Genomic DNA, 7,935 nt, shown 5'->3' with positions numbered 1-7,935 from the left:
TCCAAATCCAGATTTCCCAGGAGCTTTCATATGACATTCCAAACAAATATTTCACTCCTTTTCCTCTTATGCCTGTATTTCTCATGCTATCTTATTCAAGACTGATATTTGCAATGAGAACAATCAAAAGGTACCTTTCTGTCCAAGAAAAGAAGGAAACCATTTCAGTAGAATCCTTATCCTTCCTTGCAAACCCAGGCCCTGTTATCTCTAACCCTGGTGAATAGTCACACACAGCTCTTAAATAATTTGATCCTCTGTCATGTCATGCTGGAGGATAAACTAGGATAAAACCAACATTAATTTCCCTTCCTTCCCATTTATACCCTTCCTACTGACCATGAAATTAGAGAGAACCCTGTCTGAAATATAACATGCAGGTTTTATTACTTCTCATTTGAATTCTTACTTGATATGTGATATTTATATGCCAGGCTCTCCTTAAGAGAACATGCTTATCTCTACACCACTCAAATATAGAAATGCCCAGTAAAAGCTGGGCTTTGCACACTTTTCCCTCCCCCTTCATTATTAATATATTAAACAAGTGTTACTATAGAGTCATTATGACCAAATGGTAGAGATGCAGGTTACGTGTGAGCAATTTGCCATCAGATTGGAGTTGCACTGCACTGCCAGTGTGCTCCACCACTGACCGTTTTCTTTCAGAGACCATTTCCCACAAAGACTTCCTTCTACCTGAGCATCTCAAAGTGTTAATAAGAATGAAGTCAGTCAGTGCTCTCTTCCTTCCTCTTTTAAACTTGCTGTTCATTGAAAGAAGGTTTAAAGAGCTAAGTAAGTAAAGGATTTTCAGAAAAACTGTACACAGGTGTAGAAAAGAGAGCACGAGTGACTTGCTCAGCGAATCTGTGGCAGACCTAGAAGACGCCCCCGCATTCCCCTGCTCCTGCAGTGACTCAGCCTGTATAAGCGGGTTCCGCAGACTGAACAGCAGAATTGGTATGAATGTTACCTGTGGAAGAAAGCACTTTGTGACTAATGCCCTGGGAGCTGCCCAGAGGGCCCAGGCAGCCCGATCCCAGATGCTCAGGATCAGAGCTCACTAGAGGGAGCACACACACCGCTGCCTCCCCGCACCAGCACTGCCACCTGCTCAAGGAGCCCGCCTCAGATTTTCAAGTGTCCTCAACCGCTGAAAGCAAAATGAAAATAAAAAATCCTAATGAATAGATATAAAAATCACCATTTCAATTTCCTAGGGAGGGTTCTCATTTAAAGAAATTTGGTTTTAGAACCAAGCCTGATTGTTCTGATGGGAAAAATACAATACTAATAAAAAGGATGAACTTGTTAATGAATAAATCCCATCTCGCTTTCCAGAAACACAAAAGTAGTTTTTCCAACCCTTTCCATTTTCAACATTTGCACTGGGATAATAAAATAATCTCATTACCATATGGTATGAGGAAAAAACAAAGAGAAACAAGGGAATCTTGACAGACTGTAAAATGAAGACTTGATTTCCCCCCCATCATTCACCAGTGTATTTTCCTAATCCTGTATTGCTCAGAGTTTCTGGTGTAAACAATTGCATAGCCAAATGATTCAATACCGTTGCCAGTTTCTGTTGAGCAGCAGCGGCTCTTCTGGAAACAACTGCTGCAAGTTCAGGCTGAAGTCATGAAAAGAGGAGATTGTGCTATGGAACAGCCATTCTCTGCTGTTCCTTGTACCCACCTTTCCAAAACACACCAGTGATGGGTTTTCAGGTGTTTTTTTCAGAGATGTGTGCAAAGGTGTTGTTGATTTGTTTAAAACACAAAGAGCCATTGCATTCAACTCAATATTTTTTCAGCTAGGAACTTTGCATAATGACCACACAAGTCACCTCAGCCTGATGGTGATGGCCGTTTGCTGTGGTCTAAAGCAGCCCTTTGAAGGATGAGATGCACATTAATTCCTTCAGACTGCATATTTGCACATCCACTCTCTCCATTTCCTCCACCAGGCTGCACATGCTTTGGAGGATAGTTCCTTTGCTTTGGCTGCTGATGTCTGCACCTGAAACAACTGTTGCATGTCCCAGTCTCTGCTTCTGGTTTCTCTCCTACCCTCTTCTCTTAATCTCTTCACATTCTCCCTTTCTTTACTTTTACTTTATAAATAGTTTTGCAAGAAAACTGCAAATGTCCTTCTAGGCCCAACTGCAAAGCCCCTGGTGAAATTACCCTTGATTCTCTCTTTGCTCTGCATTCTTCACAGGCTGTTTGCTTTTGCTACCTGTTTCACTGGCACAATTCTTCAGGCACTCCTGCGTGAAGGAACTTCTCTCCTAATCCTTATGTGGTGTGCATCCCAGTCCTAATTCAAAGCAGTCAGAAGAGAGGTCTCCTCAGGAGAAAGGCCAAAGTCACACTTAGACAGTCTTGCAAACAGATACACAGAAATATTTACTGACCATTTCAGAAATATCAGGAGGTTAATAGCGATCAGGTCTATTTATGGAGGCATGTAAGAAAACAACATGTATTTTGAGTATGTGTGTTGTTGGGAAAGAAAGGGAGAGAAGAAAAGATTTTGCAAAGGACTAAAACTTATCCCTTTGTTCTAAAGGGCCACAGAGAAATATCAAGGCAGCCTGCAAATCCCAGTAACGTGGCAGTGTAAAACCAATGTTGCCAAAGAGACAACCTTTAAAAAGAAACTACTGTAGCCCTCTCTAGTGGAGTGCACCATTTGAGCCCTGTCAGATTGCTGTAGGTCATGAGCTGAACATATTGAGGGTTTATTTCTCTAATAAAGGGAGTAAGTCCCTTTTCCTGCATCTGGATTAAAGTGATCTTTCAGCAGCTGCCAGAAAATCCTCACTTGGTGGTGGTAACTGGGAATCTTTCCCCTCTGCTGCTCATGAGACGTTTTTCCAAACAAATGCAGATAACCAATTTTTGAAAATATCAAAGCCTAGTCAGTACAAAAAAGAAAGGCAATGTTTTTCAATACTGATGACAGTTTTCTCTATGTGCATTTTCTCGCTCTTTTTTTCCACCAGTTCTCTGGCATTTTAAAATTGTCTTTAGTGCCAAACCTTCATTCTAAACAGATCAATCCAAACTGAGTGTGAGGTAAGAATCAATATGGCTTGGGAAGAATTAAACTCATCTTTCTCTTGAGTCTTTGAAGACTCTTAAAATGCCAAATATTTTTTCCATTAACTGTACCATAGTCAACCTATTAAGTAGCTGGAAGATGCTTCTTAATTTTTAAGCATTGCTTTGAATTAGTGAAAGATTAATCTTTAAACAGCATTGGCTGCTAAGGGAGCCTGAGAAGCTACCCACACAGGTATGACACAGTTATTTGGGAGACATCTTTATTAAAGGAATTTTCGTTGTTCCACTTCTAGTGTTGCACACTCCAAGACCTGACAGATGAGACACCTTTTTGTGGCAAAGATCGCACTTTAACTATCGCTGTAGGGAAAACAAAATGATGTTGTAAATCACAACAGAAGCAAATCTTTAAAGAGTGAAACAGAATTGCTCAAGTGTCCCTGAAATTCTTTGCCTGCTGCTTTAGCACTCATACAATTTCTGTCAGTTTTGATAACTCCAGAAATGTTTGTTTCAAGCACATCAGCTACTGAGTTGGCTGCATTGTTTTCTGAGACACTTTCCTGGTGATTCCCCTTCAAATTATGACAGTTTGTTACAAATCAAGAAGAGAACATGGGAAACCAGCATGATTTTGGGAGAGAATTGGATAAGAAAGCCAAAGATGGCATCATACAATTTAGTTTTCATGAAAAGATGGTCTAAATAGCTATAGGGTAGTATTCAAGGGTACATTTGAGGAAAGAATATAGTAGGAAACCAGTTTGTCTGCTAGAACCAAAATTTGAATCAAAGCTAACAGTAATAGAATGGGAGAAGACAAAGGAATAAGTGAAGGTTTTTATTTAAAAAAAATAACCAGTAACCAGCCACAATTAGGCCGCCACATCCCAAAGATGGAAGATTTTCCTCCATCATGCAGAATTCCTTCCCCAGCAATGGAACAATTTAATACTCCTACCCTCTGTAAGTCATTCCAGGCACATCGGGACTATCCAGCCTCACCTCTGCATGTTGTTCCAGGGTTCCCCCTTTCTGTAATAAGAGGTACCTTAGCGAGCAACTTTCACTGCATCAAACCTTTACGGCATCTCCAATTCAGTCAAAGTGAAAATGCACAAGGCATTTGAAAGGCAAGACCCACACAGCCACAACTCTTGTGTTGACCCCTCTCCTCACCTGAAGATGGATATTGACCTTTCCATATCAGCGTGATAATAAACCTTTGGTAAACACCACAAGCACCAGCTTAGTTGAGACCAAAGTTGGCTCATGTGGGGAGGGAGAGGAGAAACACCTTAGGAAGTTATTTAACTCTCAGTCCATTAGTAAAAGGTCTAGATAATCTACCACATGAGCAGTGTTTGGGCCACTGACATGCCTTTAATTGCAGCTCTCATAATTGGAGTTACTGCTTTAATAAAAGGGCAAATGCTTGATCTGGTTTGCTTGAAAAAATGAGAGTCCCATTAAAATTTAATCTCTAATAGCAGGCTTTATTTTGATAAGGGCATATTTTTTTCAGACTGATTTTATGCAGTGCTGATATGTTTTCAGTAAGGGAATGGCTTTTCCCATGGTTAATGTAAATGTAGTGGGAGTAGGGAAGGTATCCCTTCTGGTACCTTCTAAATCTGGATATGGGCAGCTGTACATTGCTGTCTGGCTCAGTCTCTTTTGCGTTCAAGATGATTATTCTGGTAGTGTTTGGACTGTTTTTGCACACTGTACATTGCTTGGCTAGGGGCTCTCTTAAATTCATTACAAACTAGCACATTCAAGTCACTTGCACAAAATTCCCCCAAGTCAGAGAGAGATGCTGCTTTCACATCTAACTCAAGAAATTTCCAGTATCACTCTACAGTTTCTGTCCTTCTGCTGGAGTTTATTTTGGCAAAGACAGTAATGTTATATTAAAAGAAGCAGCAAGGAAAATCCCTTGTCTCAGAAATGCATTCTGGGCTAGCTAAATGCATATAGGAAGGAGGAAGATGTAGAGTTGGTCAAGAAGTTTATCCTAAATAGACTTCTTCAAAACATAGCTTTCATAGCCAAGGGACCATATGCCCATGCATTTTTTTTTTACTGAAAGTATATATACCAACTTTTCCAGTCGTAAAGTAAAAACTGATTAAGACAGTAACAATGTAAAAGTGAAAAGAACTGTAAATCGTGGAAAAATAACTGAAAATATTAAAGATTATTGTAACATAACTTTTTTTTTTTATCCAGCCACATCCTTTTCTCTCTTCAGAATACAAGATTCACACAGTCTGCTTAAGAATAATTTAAAAGATCTGAAGTTTGTCTTTCTTTCTGGTCAAATAGCCACTCTGAGAGTCTCTATACCCACTGTTTCTTAAGCAAAATAGGTTTGCTCTGGTTCTGAAGTAATGCACTATAAGGCTAAAGATCATTCAGCTTCAGTGATCCACCTGGGGACTTTCCACCTGCCTCAGCCACAGGCAAGGAATAACTTCTGGTTACACATTGACCTGAACTACCCCACCAGCCATGATCAGTATTGATCACTGCAGTAGAGACAGTTTAGAACTACAGGGAAGACAGAAGAACTCTTCTCAAAATGCAAGCATATCTCACTGAATTCAATGACACATTTAATAGAACACCGTTCACAAAACGAAGCTCTTGAGAGACTTTTATGGCAAACAGGAATCTAAAAAAAGACAAAAACCCTGATAGAATAATAGAGCAGAAGGTAAAAAAAAAATAGTTGAAACAGTGTTAGTCAAAAACTGTGAATTTTACCTCCTTGAAAATTCAGTTTAACAAACTTTTGTTCAAATTAAAAATTTCTATGTGCTAGACCAGAAAATGTAAGACATGTAAATCATTTTTCATTTATCTGTCAGATTTTAATAGGACACTGCAGACTTTCATGACAAATTGTGATGCAAACTCAAAATTTTTAGGCAAATAAGTGTATAAAGGACTCTGCTGTAATGCATAAAAATACAAAAACAGTCTCTTTTCTCATGTCTATCAGTATAGTGTTATGTACTGAAAACCCAAGAACAGCCTACACTAATCCATGCCTAGGCTAATCTGAATGTGCAAAATAAATGTTTCTAATGTTCTGGCCTACCCAATTCCAACAATTCTTCTTTACAAACACCTGTGCTGAGTCCAGTAGCAATCAACAGAGCAGCCTGCAAGAACATACTTGACATAGACCTCTTCACATTAAACAGCCTTCCACATCTGGTCACTGCGTTTACACTGATCTGTTGTCAGTGCAGTATTTAGTCACAGATTTCCTCTGTGAATCTGGGCAGACTGCTGAGGGTTTTCTGTACATTCATTTCTCATCTATGTAATGATAAAAAGAATTTTTTTGCTTACTAAATGTGTCCTGGGACCATACAAGTTAAAGGATGAAGCACGCATGTACTCCAGCAGAAAAGATTGTGCCAGCAAAACAAAGAGAAAGAAAATCTGAAACTAATCACAGATCTATAAATAACACTTAGTATTCAGGCAACGGCTGGAAGCCATAAGCCATGCACCACATTTTCTAATTTGTGCTTTTCTGAGATTAGGGAAATGAATTTCGTGGTTGACAGGAGTTTACTCAGACAGTTTAGACTCCTCAGCCATGGCCCCTTGCGATCCTCAGTAAAAGTGGTATCGGTGACACAGTCATGAGGGCAGTCAGACACCATCAGGTCAGACCAATACTTAGATACCAGAAAAGGATTTTTAGGATTTTTTTTTGGCAGCAAGTACCCTACTCACATGCAGAGCTTCCCCAGGAACATTTTCTTTATTATCTGTCTGGTGACAATAACAGTCACTTTGGAGAATCATAAAACCAGGTGACAAATACTGTCCTAGCAGAAATATCTACAGTGATGGTTATATAAAGGAAATAATTTGTTCCCAACCAGTCTGGCTATTTCCAGTGTGCCGTGCCAGGTTTTGCAGTGCCAGTCTCTTCACCCTGGACTTCCCTATGACTGACCCTTTTCTCACTTCCATGCACTATCTCCTGGTTTTCCTCCCCTCTGCTGATGGTGCTTAACTTACCTGTCCTGCAAACGCATGCATTTACCCTTCTTCATGCCTCCCTCCTCAGATGTTCCTTGCTGCTGTGACTTTTTCTCCATTAATCACCAGAAAATCAGTCCACGAAGGACATCAATCGTGTGTGCAGCTATAAGGTTTTTCCATAAAATATCAAGACTAATTTGACAGGCACACATTTTCACCAATTGTCTTAGTAAATCACTGCCTTCCCACTTCCCTCCTTTGTCACTTAGCTTTGGCATTTTACTTTGTCAGCTCCACTTGCTGCCATATCTGCTTAGGCTGTGAGCTCTTCGGAAATAAGAGACTTGTTTTTCTGTACAGCCAGACACTTATTAAGTGTAAGGTTCTCTGAAATAATGAAGATTTTTCTCAAGTCTCCCTTGATACATTGGTGAATTCAAAGTAGTTCCAAATAGACAGGCAGACATTGGTACTCTCAGCAAGGAGGTCAAGGAGTGAAAAGGCCTTAAACAGTAGCTATTTTGATGCATTTGAGAATAGTCAGCACAAAATTGGTTCCATTCTCTTTTAAAGGATTCAAAAAAAAAGAGCACCTAACAGCAGCCAAACTCTACTCCCACAAAAGTCAAGAGCTTTGCCATTGATATAAAACCTTACAAATGTCAAGTCCTTTCCAAAGTTCTCTCCCTCACCTGGTTCATACTCAATCCATGTATATTTGTATCTTAATGACTGCACTTCATCTAGCATTACTAATAAAAACAAACTAAAGCCACAGAAGAAGCCAATATTTTTCACCTAATTTTTATGATATTGATTAGCCATGCAGTCCTGTAAGTGTTGCTGTATT

Source organism: Corvus cornix, chromosome 1, assembly GCF_000738735.6.
Source record: "Corvus cornix cornix isolate S_Up_H32 chromosome 1, ASM73873v5, whole genome shotgun sequence".
Classification (NCBI taxonomy): domain Eukaryota; kingdom Metazoa; phylum Chordata; class Aves; order Passeriformes; family Corvidae; genus Corvus; species Corvus cornix.
The sequence above is the reverse complement of the archived record's forward strand: the minus strand, read 5'-3'. Positions refer to the sequence as shown.